At 43.3% G+C, this 14462-nt stretch overlaps 38 non-coding genes across 38 annotated transcripts; all 38 read left to right on the top strand.

Moving 5' to 3' along the window:
- The first annotated feature begins 88 nt into the window (after nt 1-88).
- On the top strand, nt 89-207 carry LOC145871074 (5S ribosomal RNA). Its single transcript, XR_014386704.1, has one exon. It is a non-coding gene; the product is annotated as a 5S ribosomal RNA (ribosomal RNA).
- A 139-nt stretch (nt 208-346) lies between these two features.
- On the top strand, nt 347-465 carry LOC145871075 (5S ribosomal RNA). The gene has a single exon (XR_014386705.1). It is a non-coding gene; the product is annotated as a 5S ribosomal RNA (ribosomal RNA).
- Nucleotides 466-874: 409 nt separating this feature from the next.
- LOC145874848 (5S ribosomal RNA) lies at nt 875-993 on the top strand. Its single transcript, XR_014390483.1, has one exon. It is a non-coding gene; the product is annotated as a 5S ribosomal RNA (ribosomal RNA).
- Nucleotides 994-1132: 139 nt separating this feature from the next.
- LOC145871076 (5S ribosomal RNA) lies at nt 1133-1251 on the top strand. Its single transcript, XR_014386706.1, has one exon. It is a non-coding gene; the product is annotated as a 5S ribosomal RNA (ribosomal RNA).
- Nucleotides 1252-1660: 409 nt separating this feature from the next.
- On the top strand, nt 1661-1779 carry LOC145871077 (5S ribosomal RNA). The gene has a single exon (XR_014386707.1). It is a non-coding gene; the product is annotated as a 5S ribosomal RNA (ribosomal RNA).
- A 139-nt stretch (nt 1780-1918) lies between these two features.
- LOC145871078 (5S ribosomal RNA) lies at nt 1919-2037 on the top strand. Its single transcript, XR_014386708.1, has one exon. It is a non-coding gene; the product is annotated as a 5S ribosomal RNA (ribosomal RNA).
- A 409-nt stretch (nt 2038-2446) lies between these two features.
- On the top strand, nt 2447-2565 carry LOC145871079 (5S ribosomal RNA). Its single transcript, XR_014386709.1, has one exon. It is a non-coding gene; the product is annotated as a 5S ribosomal RNA (ribosomal RNA).
- Nucleotides 2566-2704: 139 nt separating this feature from the next.
- On the top strand, nt 2705-2823 carry LOC145871081 (5S ribosomal RNA). The gene has a single exon (XR_014386711.1). It is a non-coding gene; the product is annotated as a 5S ribosomal RNA (ribosomal RNA).
- A 409-nt stretch (nt 2824-3232) lies between these two features.
- Nucleotides 3233-3351, top strand: LOC145874849 (5S ribosomal RNA). Its single transcript, XR_014390484.1, has one exon. It is a non-coding gene; the product is annotated as a 5S ribosomal RNA (ribosomal RNA).
- A 139-nt stretch (nt 3352-3490) lies between these two features.
- LOC145871082 (5S ribosomal RNA) lies at nt 3491-3609 on the top strand. Its single transcript, XR_014386712.1, has one exon. It is a non-coding gene; the product is annotated as a 5S ribosomal RNA (ribosomal RNA).
- A 409-nt stretch (nt 3610-4018) lies between these two features.
- LOC145871083 (5S ribosomal RNA) lies at nt 4019-4137 on the top strand. The gene has a single exon (XR_014386713.1). It is a non-coding gene; the product is annotated as a 5S ribosomal RNA (ribosomal RNA).
- Nucleotides 4138-4276: 139 nt separating this feature from the next.
- On the top strand, nt 4277-4395 carry LOC145871084 (5S ribosomal RNA). The gene has a single exon (XR_014386714.1). It is a non-coding gene; the product is annotated as a 5S ribosomal RNA (ribosomal RNA).
- Nucleotides 4396-4804: 409 nt separating this feature from the next.
- LOC145871085 (5S ribosomal RNA) lies at nt 4805-4923 on the top strand. The gene has a single exon (XR_014386715.1). It is a non-coding gene; the product is annotated as a 5S ribosomal RNA (ribosomal RNA).
- Nucleotides 4924-5062: 139 nt separating this feature from the next.
- On the top strand, nt 5063-5181 carry LOC145871086 (5S ribosomal RNA). Its single transcript, XR_014386716.1, has one exon. It is a non-coding gene; the product is annotated as a 5S ribosomal RNA (ribosomal RNA).
- A 409-nt stretch (nt 5182-5590) lies between these two features.
- LOC145871087 (5S ribosomal RNA) lies at nt 5591-5709 on the top strand. Its single transcript, XR_014386717.1, has one exon. It is a non-coding gene; the product is annotated as a 5S ribosomal RNA (ribosomal RNA).
- A 139-nt stretch (nt 5710-5848) lies between these two features.
- Nucleotides 5849-5967, top strand: LOC145871088 (5S ribosomal RNA). The gene has a single exon (XR_014386718.1). It is a non-coding gene; the product is annotated as a 5S ribosomal RNA (ribosomal RNA).
- A 139-nt stretch (nt 5968-6106) lies between these two features.
- LOC145871089 (5S ribosomal RNA) lies at nt 6107-6225 on the top strand. Its single transcript, XR_014386719.1, has one exon. It is a non-coding gene; the product is annotated as a 5S ribosomal RNA (ribosomal RNA).
- A 409-nt stretch (nt 6226-6634) lies between these two features.
- On the top strand, nt 6635-6753 carry LOC145871090 (5S ribosomal RNA). The gene has a single exon (XR_014386720.1). It is a non-coding gene; the product is annotated as a 5S ribosomal RNA (ribosomal RNA).
- Nucleotides 6754-6892: 139 nt separating this feature from the next.
- On the top strand, nt 6893-7011 carry LOC145871092 (5S ribosomal RNA). Its single transcript, XR_014386722.1, has one exon. It is a non-coding gene; the product is annotated as a 5S ribosomal RNA (ribosomal RNA).
- Nucleotides 7012-7150: 139 nt separating this feature from the next.
- LOC145867668 (5S ribosomal RNA) lies at nt 7151-7269 on the top strand. The gene has a single exon (XR_014383661.1). It is a non-coding gene; the product is annotated as a 5S ribosomal RNA (ribosomal RNA).
- Nucleotides 7270-7678: 409 nt separating this feature from the next.
- On the top strand, nt 7679-7797 carry LOC145871093 (5S ribosomal RNA). The gene has a single exon (XR_014386723.1). It is a non-coding gene; the product is annotated as a 5S ribosomal RNA (ribosomal RNA).
- Nucleotides 7798-7936: 139 nt separating this feature from the next.
- On the top strand, nt 7937-8055 carry LOC145871094 (5S ribosomal RNA). The gene has a single exon (XR_014386724.1). It is a non-coding gene; the product is annotated as a 5S ribosomal RNA (ribosomal RNA).
- A 409-nt stretch (nt 8056-8464) lies between these two features.
- LOC145874850 (5S ribosomal RNA) lies at nt 8465-8583 on the top strand. Its single transcript, XR_014390485.1, has one exon. It is a non-coding gene; the product is annotated as a 5S ribosomal RNA (ribosomal RNA).
- Nucleotides 8584-8722: 139 nt separating this feature from the next.
- LOC145871095 (5S ribosomal RNA) lies at nt 8723-8841 on the top strand. The gene has a single exon (XR_014386725.1). It is a non-coding gene; the product is annotated as a 5S ribosomal RNA (ribosomal RNA).
- A 409-nt stretch (nt 8842-9250) lies between these two features.
- LOC145871096 (5S ribosomal RNA) lies at nt 9251-9369 on the top strand. The gene has a single exon (XR_014386726.1). It is a non-coding gene; the product is annotated as a 5S ribosomal RNA (ribosomal RNA).
- A 139-nt stretch (nt 9370-9508) lies between these two features.
- LOC145871097 (5S ribosomal RNA) lies at nt 9509-9627 on the top strand. Its single transcript, XR_014386727.1, has one exon. It is a non-coding gene; the product is annotated as a 5S ribosomal RNA (ribosomal RNA).
- A 409-nt stretch (nt 9628-10036) lies between these two features.
- Nucleotides 10037-10155, top strand: LOC145871098 (5S ribosomal RNA). The gene has a single exon (XR_014386728.1). It is a non-coding gene; the product is annotated as a 5S ribosomal RNA (ribosomal RNA).
- A 139-nt stretch (nt 10156-10294) lies between these two features.
- On the top strand, nt 10295-10413 carry LOC145871099 (5S ribosomal RNA). The gene has a single exon (XR_014386729.1). It is a non-coding gene; the product is annotated as a 5S ribosomal RNA (ribosomal RNA).
- Nucleotides 10414-10822: 409 nt separating this feature from the next.
- LOC145874851 (5S ribosomal RNA) lies at nt 10823-10941 on the top strand. The gene has a single exon (XR_014390486.1). It is a non-coding gene; the product is annotated as a 5S ribosomal RNA (ribosomal RNA).
- A 139-nt stretch (nt 10942-11080) lies between these two features.
- LOC145871100 (5S ribosomal RNA) lies at nt 11081-11199 on the top strand. The gene has a single exon (XR_014386730.1). It is a non-coding gene; the product is annotated as a 5S ribosomal RNA (ribosomal RNA).
- Nucleotides 11200-11608: 409 nt separating this feature from the next.
- On the top strand, nt 11609-11727 carry LOC145874853 (5S ribosomal RNA). Its single transcript, XR_014390488.1, has one exon. It is a non-coding gene; the product is annotated as a 5S ribosomal RNA (ribosomal RNA).
- A 139-nt stretch (nt 11728-11866) lies between these two features.
- LOC145871101 (5S ribosomal RNA) lies at nt 11867-11985 on the top strand. The gene has a single exon (XR_014386731.1). It is a non-coding gene; the product is annotated as a 5S ribosomal RNA (ribosomal RNA).
- A 409-nt stretch (nt 11986-12394) lies between these two features.
- LOC145871103 (5S ribosomal RNA) lies at nt 12395-12513 on the top strand. Its single transcript, XR_014386733.1, has one exon. It is a non-coding gene; the product is annotated as a 5S ribosomal RNA (ribosomal RNA).
- Nucleotides 12514-12652: 139 nt separating this feature from the next.
- On the top strand, nt 12653-12771 carry LOC145871104 (5S ribosomal RNA). The gene has a single exon (XR_014386734.1). It is a non-coding gene; the product is annotated as a 5S ribosomal RNA (ribosomal RNA).
- A 409-nt stretch (nt 12772-13180) lies between these two features.
- Nucleotides 13181-13299, top strand: LOC145874854 (5S ribosomal RNA). Its single transcript, XR_014390489.1, has one exon. It is a non-coding gene; the product is annotated as a 5S ribosomal RNA (ribosomal RNA).
- A 139-nt stretch (nt 13300-13438) lies between these two features.
- Nucleotides 13439-13557, top strand: LOC145871105 (5S ribosomal RNA). The gene has a single exon (XR_014386735.1). It is a non-coding gene; the product is annotated as a 5S ribosomal RNA (ribosomal RNA).
- Nucleotides 13558-13966: 409 nt separating this feature from the next.
- LOC145872044 (5S ribosomal RNA) lies at nt 13967-14085 on the top strand. Its single transcript, XR_014387676.1, has one exon. It is a non-coding gene; the product is annotated as a 5S ribosomal RNA (ribosomal RNA).
- A 139-nt stretch (nt 14086-14224) lies between these two features.
- Nucleotides 14225-14343, top strand: LOC145871106 (5S ribosomal RNA). The gene has a single exon (XR_014386736.1). It is a non-coding gene; the product is annotated as a 5S ribosomal RNA (ribosomal RNA).
- Nucleotides 14344-14462: the final 119 nt, after the last annotated feature.

The raw sequence follows: 14462 nt of genomic DNA on the forward strand, positions 1-14462 counted from the left end.
TCAAGCTGCTTATCTAATTGGTGAAAATGCAATGTCTGTTTATCACACTCACTTTGACTATATATGTTGTAGCAAGAGATTGTTTCTCGCTTACGGCCATACCAGCCTGGGTACGCCCGATCTCGTCTGATCTCGGAAGCTAAGCAGGGTCGGGCCTGGTTAGTACTTGGATGGGAGACCGCCTGGGAATACCAGGTGCTGTAAGCATTTTGTCCACGAGGGTGTGCTCTTGCACTATTTCATCAGCAACACTGCCTTGTATTAAGCATTTAATGATGAATTGACTAAATGTCTGTTTTATCAGACTCACTTTGACTATATATGTTGTAGCAAGAGATTGTTTCTCGCTTACGGCCATACCAGCCTGGGTACGCCCGATCTCGTCTGATCTCGGAAGCTAAGCAGGGTCGGGCCTGGTTAGTACTTGGATGGGAGACCGCCTGGGAATACCAGGTGCTGTAAGCACTTTGTCCACGAGGGTGTGCCCCTGCACTATTTCATCAGCAACACTGCCTTGTAGTAAGCATTTAATGATGAATTGACTAAATGCAGCTTCCTGCCTTTTTAATAGGATCAAATTTCCTTGTGTTTTCAATTAGCATCTGCCTTGTATTTATAAGACAAACAAGAATATTGTTGCTGAATGCAGCTTGTGTGTGCTTTGTGCTCCTTTGCCCTGTTCAAATGATGAAAGGAAATAAAGTTTGTATTTTATCCAACTACCTGTGCTAAAAAGTGATGGGAACAGTGTTTGTAATTTCTTCTACTTTTTCAGTGACACAAAGTTCAAGCTGCTTATCTAATTGGTGAAAATGCAATGTCTGTTTATCACACTCACTTTGACTATATATGTTGTAGCAAGAGATTGTTTCTCGCTTACGGCCATACCAGCCTGGGTACCCCCGATCTCGTCTGATCTCGGAAGCTAAGCAGGGTCGGGCCTGGTTAGTACTTGGATGGGAGACCGCCTGGGAATACCAGGTGCTGTAAGCATTTTGTCCACGAGGGTGTGCTCTTGCACTATTTCATCAGCAACACTGCCTTGTATTAAGCATTTAATGATGAATTGACTAAATGTCTGTTTTATCAGACTCACTTTGACTATATATGTTGTAGCAAGAGATTGTTTCTCGCTTACGGCCATACCAGCCTGGGTACGCCCGATCTCGTCTGATCTCGGAAGCTAAGCAGGGTCGGGCCTGGTTAGTACTTGGATGGGAGACCGCCTGGGAATACCAGGTGCTGTAAGCATTTTGTCCACGAGGGTGTGCCCCTGCACTATTTCATCAGCAACACTGCCTTGTAGTAAGCATTTAATGATGAATTGACTAAATGCAGCTTCCTGCCTTTTTAATAGGATCAAATTTCCTTGTGTTTTCAATTAGCATCTGCCTTGTATTTATAAGACAAACAAGAATATTGTTGCTGAATGCAGCTTGTGTGTGCTTTGTGCTCCTTTGCCCTGTTCAAATGATGAAAGGAAATAAAGTTTGTATTTTATCCAACTACCTGTGCTAAAAAGTGATGGGAACAGTGTTTGTAATTTCTTCTACTTTTTCAGTGACACAAAGTTCAAGCTGCTTATCTAATTGGTGAAAATGCAATGTCTGTTTATCACCCTCACTTTTACTATATATGTTGTAGCAAGAGATTGTTTCTCGCTTACGGCCATACCAGCCTGGGTACGCCCGATCTCGTCTGATCTCGGAAGCTAAGCAGGGTCGGGCCTGGTTAGTACTTGGATGGGAGACCGCCTGGGAATACCAGGTGCTGTAAGCATTTTGTCCACGAGGGTGTGCTCTTGCACTATTTCATCAGCAACACTGCCTTGTATTAAGCATTTAATGATGAATTGACTAAATGTCTGTTTTATCAGACTCACTTTGACTATATATGTTGTAGCAAGAGATTGTTTCTCGCTTACGGCCATACCAGCCTGGGTACGCCCGATCTCGTCTGATCTCGGAAGCTAAGCAGGGTCGGGCCTGGTTAGTACTTGGATGGGAGACCGCCTGGGAATACCAGGTGCTGTAAGCATTTTGTCCACGAGGGTGTGCCCCTGCACTATTTCATCAGCAACACTGCCTTGTAGTAAGCATTTAATGATGAATTGACTAAATGCAGCTTCCTGCCTTTTTAATAGGATCAAATTTCCTTGTGTTTTCAATTAGCATCTGCCTTGTATTTATAAGACAAACAAGAATATTGTTGCTGAATGCAGCTTGTGTGTGCTTTGTGCTCCTTTGCCCTGTTCAAATGATGAAAGGAAATAAAGTTTGTATTTTATCCAACTACCTGTGCTAAAAAGTGATGGGAACAGTGTTTGTAATTTCTTCTACTTTTTCAGTGACACAAAGTTCAAGCTGCTTATCTAATTGGTGAAAATGCAATGTCTGTTTATCACACTCACTTTGACTATATATGTTGTAGCAAGAGATTGTTTCTCGCTTACGGCCATACCAGCCTGGGTACGCCCGATCTCGTCTGATCTCGGAAGCTAAGCAGGGTCGGGCCTGGTTAGTACTTGGATGGGAGACCGCCTGGGAATACCAGGTGCTGTAAGCATTTTGTCCACGAGGGTGTGCTCTTGCACTATTTCATCAGCAACACTGCCTTGTATTAAGCATTTAATGATGAATTGACTAAATGTCTGTTTTATCAGACTCACTTTGACTATATATGTTGTAGCAAGAGATTGTTTCTCGCTTACGGCCATACCAGCCTGGGTACGCCCGATCTCGTCTGATCTCGGAAGCTAAGCAGGGTCGGGCCTGGTTAGTACTTGGATGGGAGACCGCCTGGGAATACCAGGTGCTGTAAGCACTTTGTCCACGAGGGTGTGCCCCTGCACTATTTCATCAGCAACACTGCCTTGTAGTAAGCATTTAATGATGAATTGACTAAATGCAGCTTCCTGCCTTTTTAATAGGATCAAATTTCCTTGTGTTTTCAATTAGCATCTGCCTTGTATTTATAAGACAAACAAGAATATTGTTGCTGAATGCAGCTTGTGTGTGCTTTGTGCTCCTTTGCCCTGTTCAAATGATGAAAGGAAATAAAGTTTGTATTTTATCCAACTACCTGTGCTAAAAAGTGATGGGAACAGTGTTTGTAATTTCTTCTACTTTTTCAGTGACACAAAGTTCAAGCTGCTTATCTAATTGGTGAAAATGCAATGTCTGTTTATCACACTCACTTTGACTATATATGTTGTAGCAAGAGATTGTTTCTCGCTTACGGCCATACCAGCCTGGGTACCCCCGATCTCGTCTGATCTCGGAAGCTAAGCAGGGTCGGGCCTGGTTAGTACTTGGATGGGAGACCGCCTGGGAATACCAGGTGCTGTAAGCATTTTGTCCACGAGGGTGTGCTCTTGCACTATTTCATCAGCAACACTGCCTTGTATTAAGCATTTAATGATGAATTGACTAAATGTCTGTTTTATCAGACTCACTTTGACTATATATGTTGTAGCAAGAGATTGTTTCTCGCTTACGGCCATACCAGCCTGGGTACGCCCGATCTCGTCTGATCTCGGAAGCTAAGCAGGGTCGGGCCTGGTTAGTACTTGGATGGGAGACCGCCTGGGAATACCAGGTGCTGTAAGCATTTTGTCCACGAGGGTGTGCCCCTGCACTATTTCATCAGCAACACTGCCTTGTAGTAAGCATTTAATGATGAATTGACTAAATGCAGCTTCCTGCCTTTTTAATAGGATCAAATTTCCTTGTGTTTTCAATTAGCATCTGCCTTGTATTTATAAGACAAACAAGAATATTGTTGCTGAATGCAGCTTGTGTGTGCTTTGTGCTCCTTTGCCCTGTTCAAATGATGAAAGGAAATAAAGTTTGTATTTTATCCAACTACCTGTGCTAAAAAGTGATGGGAACAGTGTTTGTAATTTCTTCTACTTTTTCAGTGACACAAAGTTCAAGCTGCTTATCTAATTGGTGAAAATGCAATGTCTGTTTATCACCCTCACTTTTACTATATATGTTGTAGCAAGAGATTGTTTCTCGCTTACGGCCATACCAGCCTGGGTACGCCCGATCTCGTCTGATCTCGGAAGCTAAGCAGGGTCGGGCCTGGTTAGTACTTGGATGGGAGACCGCCTGGGAATACCAGGTGCTGTAAGCATTTTGTCCACGAGGGTGTGCTCTTGCACTATTTCATCAGCAACACTGCCTTGTATTAAGCATTTAATGATGAATTGACTAAATGTCTGTTTTATCAGACTCACTTTGACTATATATGTTGTAGCAAGAGATTGTTTCTCGCTTACGGCCATACCAGCCTGGGTACGCCCGATCTCGTCTGATCTCGGAAGCTAAGCAGGGTCGGGCCTGGTTAGTACTTGGATGGGAGACCGCCTGGGAATACCAGGTGCTGTAAGCATTTTGTCCACGAGGGTGTGCCCCTGCACTATTTCATCAGCAACACTGCCTTGTAGTAAGCATTTAATGATGAATTGACTAAATGCAGCTTCCTGCCTTTTTAATAGGATCAAATTTCCTTGTGTTTTCAATTAGCATCTGCCTTGTATTTATAAGACAAACAAGAATATTGTTGCTGAATGCAGCTTGTGTGTGCTTTGTGCTCCTTTGCCCTGTTCAAATGATGAAAGGAAATAAAGTTTGTATTTTATCCAACTACCTGTGCTAAAAAGTGATGGGAACAGTGTTTGTAATTTCTTCTACTTTTTCAGTGACACAAAGTTCAAGCTGCTTATCTAATTGGTGAAAATGCAATGTCTGTTTATCACACTCACTTTGACTATATATGTTGTAGCAAGAGATTGTTTCTCGCTTACGGCCATACCAGCCTGGGTACGCCCGATCTCGTCTGATCTCGGAAGCTAAGCAGGGTCGGGCCTGGTTAGTACTTGGATGGGAGACCGCCTGGGAATACCAGGTGCTGTAAGCATTTTGTCCACGAGGGTGTGCTCTTGCACTATTTCATCAGCAACACTGCCTTGTATTAAGCATTTAATGATGAATTGACTAAATGTCTGTTTTATCAGACTCACTTTGACTATATATGTTGTAGCAAGAGATTGTTTCTCGCTTACGGCCATACCAGCCTGGGTACGCCCGATCTCGTCTGATCTCGGAAGCTAAGCAGGGTCGGGCCTGGTTAGTACTTGGATGGGAGACCGCCTGGGAATACCAGGTGCTGTAAGCATTTTGTCCACGAGGGTGTGCCCCTGCACTATTTCATCAGCAACACTGCCTTGTAGTAAGCATTTAATGATGAATTGACTAAATGCAGCTTCCTGCCTTTTTAATAGGATCAAATTTCCTTGTGTTTTCAATTAGCATCTGCCTTGTATTTATAAGACAAACAAGAATATTGTTGCTGAATGCAGCTTGTGTGTGCTTTGTGCTCCTTTGCCCTGTTCAAATGATGAAAGGAAATAAAGTTTGTATTTTATCCAACTACCTGTGCTAAAAAGTGATGGGAACAGTGTTTGTAATTTCTTCTACTTTTTCAGTGACACAAAGTTCAAGCTGCTTATCTAATTGGTGAAAATGCAATGTCTGTTTATCACACTCACTTTGACTATATATGTTGTAGCAAGAGATTGTTTCTCGCTTACGGCCATACCAGCCTGGGTACGCCCGATCTCGTCTGATCTCGGAAGCTAAGCAGGGTCGGGCCTGGTTAGTACTTGGATGGGAGACCGCCTGGGAATACCAGGTGCTGTAAGCATTTTGTCCACGAGGGTGTGCTCTTGCACTATTTCATCAGCAACACTGCCTTGTATTAAGCATTTAATGATGAATTGACTAAATGTCTGTTTTATCAGACTCACTTTGACTATATATGTTGTAGCAAGAGATTGTTTCTCGCTTACGGCCATACCAGCCTGGGTACGCCCGATCTCGTCTGATCTCGGAAGCTAAGCAGGGTCGGGCCTGGTTAGTACTTGGATGGGAGACCGCCTGGGAATACCAGGTGCTGTAAGCATTTTGTCCACGAGGGTGTGCCCCTGCACTATTTCATCAGCAACACTGCCTTGTATTAAGCATTTAATGATGAATTGACTAAATGTCTGTTTTATCAGACTCACTTTGACTATATATGTTGTAGCAAGAGATTGTTTCTCGCTTACGGCCATACCAGCCTGGGTACGCCCGATCTCGTCTGATCTCGGAAGCTAAGCAGGGTCGGGCCTGGTTAGTACTTGGATGGGAGACCGCCTGGGAATACCAGGTGCTGTAAGCATTTTGTCCACGAGGGTGTGCCCCTGCACTATTTCATCAGCAACACTGCCTTGTAGTAAGCATTTAATGATGAATTGACTAAATGCAGCTTCCTGCCTTTTTAATAGGATCAAATTTCCTTGTGTTTTCAATTAGCATCTGCCTTGTATTTATAAGACAAACAAGAATATTGTTGCTGAATGCAGCTTGTGTGTGCTTTGTGCTCCTTTGCCCTGTTCAAATGATGAAAGGAAATAAAGTTTGTATTTTATCCAACTACCTGTGCTAAAAAGTGATGGGAACAGTGTTTGTAATTTCTTCTACTTTTTCAGTGACACAAAGTTCAAGCTGCTTATCTAATTGGTGAAAATGCAATGTCTGTTTATCACACTCACTTTGACTATATATGTTGTAGCAAGAGATTGTTTCTCGCTTACGGCCATACCAGCCTGGGTACGCCCGATCTCGTCTGATCTCGGAAGCTAAGCAGGGTCGGGCCTGGTTAGTACTTGGATGGGAGACCGCCTGGGAATACCAGGTGCTGTAAGCATTTTGTCCACGAGGGTGTGCTCTTGCACTATTTCATCAGCAACACTGCCTTGTATTAAGCATTTAATGATGAATTGACTAAATGTCTGTTTTATCAGACTCACTTTGACTATATATGTTGTAGCAAGAGATTGTTTCTCGCTTACGGCCATACCAGCCTGGGTACGCCCGATCTCGTCTGATCTCGGAAGCTAAGCAGGGTCGGGCCTGGTTAGTACTTGGATGGGAGACCGCCTGGGAATACCAGGTGCTGTAAGCATTTTGTCCACGAGGGTGTGCCCCTGCACTATTTCATCAGCAACACTGCCTTGTATTAAGCATTTAATGATGAATTGACTAAATGTCTGTTTTATCAGACTCACTTTGACTATATATGTTGTAGCAAGAGATTGTTTCTCGCTTACGGCCATACCAGCCTGGGTACGCCCGATCTCGTCTGATCTCGGAAGCTAATCAGGGTCGGGCCTGGTTAGTACTTGGATGGGAGACCGCCTGGGAATACCAGGTGCTGTAAGCATTTTGTCCACGAGGGTGTGCCCCTGCACTATTTCATCAGCAACACTGCCTTGTAGTAAGCATTTAATGATGAATTGACTAAATGCAGCTTCCTGCCTTTTTAATAGGATCAAATTTCCTTGTGTTTTCAATTAGCATCTGCCTTGTATTTATAAGACAAACAAGAATATTGTTGCTGAATGCAGCTTGTGTGTGCTTTGTGCTCCTTTGCCCTGTTCAAATGATGAAAGGAAATAAAGTTTGTATTTTATCCAACTACCTGTGCTAAAAAGTGATGGGAACAGTGTTTGTAATTTCTTCTACTTTTTCAGTGACACAAAGTTCAAGCTGCTTATCTAATTGGTGAAAATGCAATGTCTGTTTATCACACTCACTTTGACTATATATGTTGTAGCAAGAGATTGTTTCTCGCTTACGGCCATACCAGCCTGGGTACGCCCGATCTCGTCTGATCTCGGAAGCTAAGCAGGGTCGGGCCTGGTTAGTACTTGGATGGGAGACCGCCTGGGAATACCAGGTGCTGTAAGCATTTTGTCCACGAGGGTGTGCTCTTGCACTATTTCATCAGCAACACTGCCTTGTATTAAGCATTTAATGATGAATTGACTAAATGTCTGTTTTATCAGACTCACTTTGACTATATATGTTGTAGCAAGAGATTGTTTCTCGCTTACGGCCATACCAGCCTGGGTACGCCCGATCTCGTCTGATCTCGGAAGCTAAGCAGGGTCGGGCCTGGTTAGTACTTGGATGGGAGACCGCCTGGGAATACCAGGTGCTGTAAGCATTTTGTCCACGAGGGTGTGCCCCTGCACTATTTCATCAGCAACACTGCCTTGTAGTAAGCATTTAATGATGAATTGACTAAATGCAGCTTCCTGCCTTTTTAATAGGATCAAATTTCCTTGTGTTTTCAATTAGCATCTGCCTTGTATTTATAAGACAAACAAGAATATTGTTGCTGAATGCAGCTTGTGTGTGCTTTGTGCTCCTTTGCCCTGTTCAAATGATGAAAGGAAATAAAGTTTGTATTTTATCCAACTACCTGTGCTAAAAAGTGATGGGAACAGTGTTTGTAATTTCTTCTACTTTTTCAGTGACACAAAGTTCAAGCTGCTTATCTAATTGGTGAAAATGCAATGTCTGTTTATCACACTCACTTTGACTATATATGTTGTAGCAAGAGATTGTTTCTCGCTTACGGCCATACCAGCCTGGGTACCCCCGATCTCGTCTGATCTCGGAAGCTAAGCAGGGTCGGGCCTGGTTAGTACTTGGATGGGAGACCGCCTGGGAATACCAGGTGCTGTAAGCATTTTGTCCACGAGGGTGTGCTCTTGCACTATTTCATCAGCAACACTGCCTTGTATTAAGCATTTAATGATGAATTGACTAAATGTCTGTTTTATCAGACTCACTTTGACTATATATGTTGTAGCAAGAGATTGTTTCTCGCTTACGGCCATACCAGCCTGGGTACGCCCGATCTCGTCTGATCTCGGAAGCTAAGCAGGGTCGGGCCTGGTTAGTACTTGGATGGGAGACCGCCTGGGAATACCAGGTGCTGTAAGCATTTTGTCCACGAGGGTGTGCCCCTGCACTATTTCATCAGCAACACTGCCTTGTAGTAAGCATTTAATGATGAATTGACTAAATGCAGCTTCCTGCCTTTTTAATAGGATCAAATTTCCTTGTGTTTTCAATTAGCATCTGCCTTGTATTTATAAGACAAACAAGAATATTGTTGCTGAATGCAGCTTGTGTGTGCTTTGTGCTCCTTTGCCCTGTTCAAATGATGAAAGGAAATAAAGTTTGTATTTTATCCAACTACCTGTGGTAAAAAGTGATGGGAACAGTGTTTGTAATTTCTTCTACTTTTTCAGTGACACAAAGTTCAAGCTGCTTATCTAATTGGTGAAAATGCAATGTCTGTTTATCACCCTCACTTTGACTATATATGTTGTAGCAAGAGATTGTTTCTCGCTTACGGCCATACCAGCCTGGGTACGCCCGATCTCGTCTGATCTCGGAAGCTAAGCAGGGTCGGGCCTGGTTAGTACTTGGATGGGAGACCGCCTGGGAATACCAGGTGCTGTAAGCATTTTGTCCACGAGGGTGTGCTCTTGCACTATTTCATCAGCAACACTGCCTTGTATTAAGCATTTAATGATGAATTGACTAAATGTCTGTTTTATCAGACTCACTTTGACTATATATGTTGTAGCAAGAGATTGTTTCTCGCTTACGGCCATACCAGCCTGGGTACGCCCGATCTCGTCTGATCTCGGAAGCTAAGCAGGGTCGGGCCTGGTTAGTACTTGGATGGGAGACCGCCTGGGAATACCAGGTGCTGTAAGCATTTTGTCCACGAGGGTGTGCCCCTGCACTATTTCATCAGCAACACTGCCTTGTAGTAAGCATTTAATGATGAATTGACTAAATGCAGCTTCCTGCCTTTTTAATAGGATCAAATTTCCTTGTGTTTTCAATTAGCATCTGCCTTGTATTTATAAGACAAACAAGAATATTGTTGCTGAATGCAGCTTGTGTGTGCTTTGTGCTCCTTTGCCCTGTTCAAATGATGAAAGGAAATAAAGTTTGTATTTTATCCAACTACCTGTGGTAAAAAGTGATGGGAACAGTGTTTGTAATTTCTTCTACTTTTTCAGTGACACAAAGTTCAAGCTGCTTATCTAATTGGTGAAAATGCAATGTCTGTTTATCACCCTCACTTTGACTATATATGTTGTAGCAAGAGATTGTTTCTCGCTTACGGCCATACCAGCCTGGGTACGCCCGATCTCGTCTGATCTCGGAAGCTAAGCAGGGTCGGGCCTGGTTAGTACTTGGATGGGAGACCGCCTGGGAATACCAGGTGCTGTAAGCATTTTGTCCACGAGGGTGTGCTCTTGCACTATTTCATCAGCAACACTGCCTTGTATTAAGCATTTAATGATGAATTGACTAAATGTCTGTTTTATCAGACTCACTTTGACTATATATGTTGTAGCAAGAGATTGTTTCTCGCTTACGGCCATACCAGCCTGGGTACGCCCGATCTCGTCTGATCTCGGAAGCTAAGCAGGGTCGGGCCTGGTTAGTACTTGGATGGGAGACCGCCTGGGAATACCAGGTGCTGTAAGCATTTTGTCCACGAGGGTGTGCCCCTGCACTATTTCATCAGCAACACTGCCTTGTAGTAAGCATTTAATGATGAATTGACTAAATGCAGCTTCCTGCCTTTTTAATAGGATCAAATTTCCTTGTGTTTTCAATTAGCATCTGCCTTGTATTTATAAGACAAACAAGAATATTGTTGCTGAATGCAGCTTGTGTGTGCTTTGTGCTCCTTTGCCCTGTTCAAATGATGAAAGGAAATAAAGTCTGTATTTTATCCAACTACCTGTGCTAAAAAGTGATGGGAACAGTGTTTGTAATTTCTTCTACTTTTTCAGTGACACAAAGTTCAAGCTGCTTATCTAATTGGTGAAAATGCAATGTCTGTTTATCACACTCACTTTGACTATATATGTTGTAGCAAGAGATTGTTTCTCGCTTACGGCCATACCAGCCTGGGTACCCCCGATCTCGTCTGATCTCGGAAGCTAAGCAGGGTCGGGCCTGGTTAGTACTTGGATGGGAGACCGCCTGGGAATACCAGGTGCTGTAAGCATTTTGTCCACGAGGGTGTGCTCTTGCACTATTTCATCAGCAACACTGCCTTGTATTAAGCATTTAATGATGAATTGACTAAATGTCTGTTTTATCAGACTCACTTTGACTATATATGTTGTAGCAAGAGATTGTTTCTCGCTTACGGCCATACCAGCCTGGGTACGCCCGATCTCGTCTGATCTCGGAAGCTAAGCAGGGTCGGGCCTGGTTAGTACTTGGATGGGAGACCGCCTGGGAATACCAGGTGCTGTAAGCATTTTGTCCACGAGGGTGTGCCCCTGCACTATTTCATCAGCAACACTGCCTTGTAGTAAGCATTTAATGATGAATTGACTAAATGCAGCTTCCTGCCTTTTTAATAGGATCAAATTTCCTTGTGTTTTCAATTAGCATCTGCCTTGTATTTATAAGACAAACAAGAATATTGTTGCTGAATGCAGCTTGTGTGTGCTTTGTGCTCCTTTGCCCTGTTCAAATGATGAAAGGAAATAAAGTTTGTATTTTATCCAACTACCTGTGCTAAAAAGTGATGGGAACAGTGTTTGTAATTTCTTCTACTTTTTCAGTGACACAAAGTTCAAGCTGCTTATCTAATTGGTGAAAATGCAATGTCTGTTTATCACACTCACTTTGACTATATATGTTGTAGCAAGAGCTTGTTTCTCGCTTACGGCCATACCAGCCTGGGTACCCCCGATCTCGTCTGATCTCGGAAGCTAAGCAGGGTCGGGCCTGGTTAGTACTTGGATGGGAGACCGCCTGGGAATACCAGGTGCTGTAAGCATTTTGTCCACGAGGGTGTGCTCTTGCACTATTTCATCAGCAACACTGCCTTGTATTAAGCATTTAATGATGAATTGACTAAATGTCTGTTTTATCAGACTCACTTTGACTATATATGTTGTAGCAAGAGATTGTTTCTCGCTTACGGCCATACCAGCCTGGGTACGCCCGATCTCGTCTGATCTCGGAAGCTAAGCAGGGTCGGGCCTGGTTAGTACTTGGATGGGAGACCGCCTGGGAATACCAGGTGCTGTAAGCATTTTGTCCACGAGGGTGTGCCCCTGCACTATTTCATCAGCAACACTGCCTTGTAGTAAGCATTTAATGATGAATTGACTAAATGCAGCTTCCTGCCTTTTTAATAGGATCAAATTTCCTTGTGTTTTCAATTAGCATCTGCCTTGTATTTATAAGACAAACAAGAATATTGTTGCTGAATGCAGCTTGTGTGTGCTTTGTGCTCCTTTGCCCTGTTCAAATGATGAAAGGAAATAAAGTTTGTATTTTATCCAACTACCTGTGGTAAAAAGTGATGGGAACAGTGTTTGTAATTTCTTCTACTTTTTCAGTGACACAAAGTTCAAGCTGCTTATCTAATTGGTGAAAATGCAATGTCTGTTTATCACCCTCACTTTGACTATATATGTTGTAGCAAGAGATTGTTTCTCGCTTACGGCCATACCAGCCTGGGTACGCCCGATCTCGTCTGATCTCGGAAGCTAAGCAGGGTCGGGCCTGGTTAGTACTTGGATGGGAGACCGCCTGGGAATACCAGGTGCTGTAAGCATTTTGTCCACGAGGGTGTGCTCTTGCACTATTTCATCAGCAACACTGCCTTGTATTAAGCATTTAATGATGAATTGACTAAATGTCTGTTTTATCAGACTCACTTTGACTATATATGTTGTAGCAAGAGATTGTTTCTCGCTTACGGCCATACCAGCCTGGGTACGCCCGATCTCGTCTGATCTCGGAAGCTAAGCAGGGTCGGGCCTGGTTAGTACTTGGATGGGAGACCGCCTGGGAATACCAGGTGCTGTAAGCATTTTGTCCACGAGGGTGTGCCCCTGCACTATTTCATCAGCAACACTGCCTTGTAGTAAGCATTTAATGATGAATTGACTAAATGCAGCTTCCTGCCTTTTTAATAGGATCAAATTTCCTTGTGTTTTCAATTAGCATCTGCCTTGTATTTATAAGACAAACAAGAATATTGTTGCTGAATGCAGCTTGTGTGTGCTTTGTGCTCCTTTGCCCTGTTCAAATGATGAAAGGAAATAAAGTTTGTATTTTATCCAACTACCTGTGCTAAAAAGTGATGGGAACAGTGTTTGTAATTTCTTCTACTTTTTCAGTGACACAAAGTTCAAGCTGCTTATCTAATTGGTGAAAATGCAATGTCTGTTTATCACACTCACTTTGACTATATATGTTGTAGCAAGAGATTGTTTCTCGCTTACGGCCATACCAGCCTGGGTACCCCCGATCTCGTCTGATCTCGGAAGCTAAGCAGGGTCGGGCCTGGTTAGTACTTGGATGGGAGACCGCCTGGGAATACCAGGTGCTGTAAGCATTTTGTCCACGAGGGTGTGCTCTTGCACTATTTCATCAGCAACACTGCCTTGTATTAAGCATTTAATGATGAATTGACTAAATGTCTGTTTTATCAGACTCACTTTGACTATATATGTTGTAGCAAGAGATTGTTTCTCGCTTACGGCCATACCAGCCTGGGTACGCCCGATCTCGTCTGATCTCGGAAGCTAAGCAGGGTCGGGCCTGGTTAGTACTTGGATGGGAGACCGCCTGGGAATACCAGGTGCTGTAAGCATTTTGTCCACGAGGGTGTGCCCCTGCACTATTTCATCAGCAACACTGCCTTGTAGTAAGCATTTAATGATGAATTGACTAAATGCAGCTTCCTGCCTTTTTAATAGGATCAAATTTCCTTGTGTTTTCAATTAGCATCTGCCTTGTATTTATAAGACAAACAAGAATATTGTTGCTGAATGCAGCTTGTGTGTGCTTTGTGCTCCTTTGCCCTGTTCAAATGATGAAAGGAAATAAAGTTTGTATTTTATCCAACTACCTGTGCTAAAAAGTGATGGGAACAGTGTTTGTAATTTCTTCTACTTTTTCAGTGACACAAAGTTCAAGCTGCTTATCTAATTGGTGAAAATGCAATGTCTGTTTATCACACTCACTTTGACTATATATGTTGTAGCAAGAGATTGTTTCTCGCTTACGGCCATACCAGCCTGGTTACGCCCGATCTCGTCTGATCTCGGAAGCTAAGCAGGGTCGGGCCTGGTTAGTACTTGGATGGGAGACCGCCTGGGAATACCAGGTGCTGTAAGCATTTTGTCCACGAGGGTGTGCTCTTGCACTATTTCATCAGCAACACTGCCTTGTATTAAGCATTTAATGATGAATTGACTAAATGTCTGTTTTATCAGACTCACTTTGACTATATATGTTGTAGCAAGAGATTGTTTCTCGCTTACGGCCATACCAGCCTGGGTACGCCCGATCTCGTCTGATCTCGGAAGCTAAGCAGGGTCGGGCCTGGTTAGTACTTGGATGGGAGACCGCCTGGGAATACCAGGTGCTGTAAGCATTTTGTCCACGAGGGTGTGCCCCTGCACTATTTCATCAGCAACACTGCCTTGTATTAAGCATTTAATGATGAATTGACTAAATGTCTGTTTTATCAGACTCACTTTGACTATATATGTT

Source organism: Salmo salar, unplaced genomic scaffold, assembly GCF_965601325.2.
Source record: "Salmo salar unplaced genomic scaffold, fSalSal1 ptg000293l, whole genome shotgun sequence".
Taxonomy (NCBI): domain Eukaryota; kingdom Metazoa; phylum Chordata; class Actinopteri; order Salmoniformes; family Salmonidae; genus Salmo; species Salmo salar.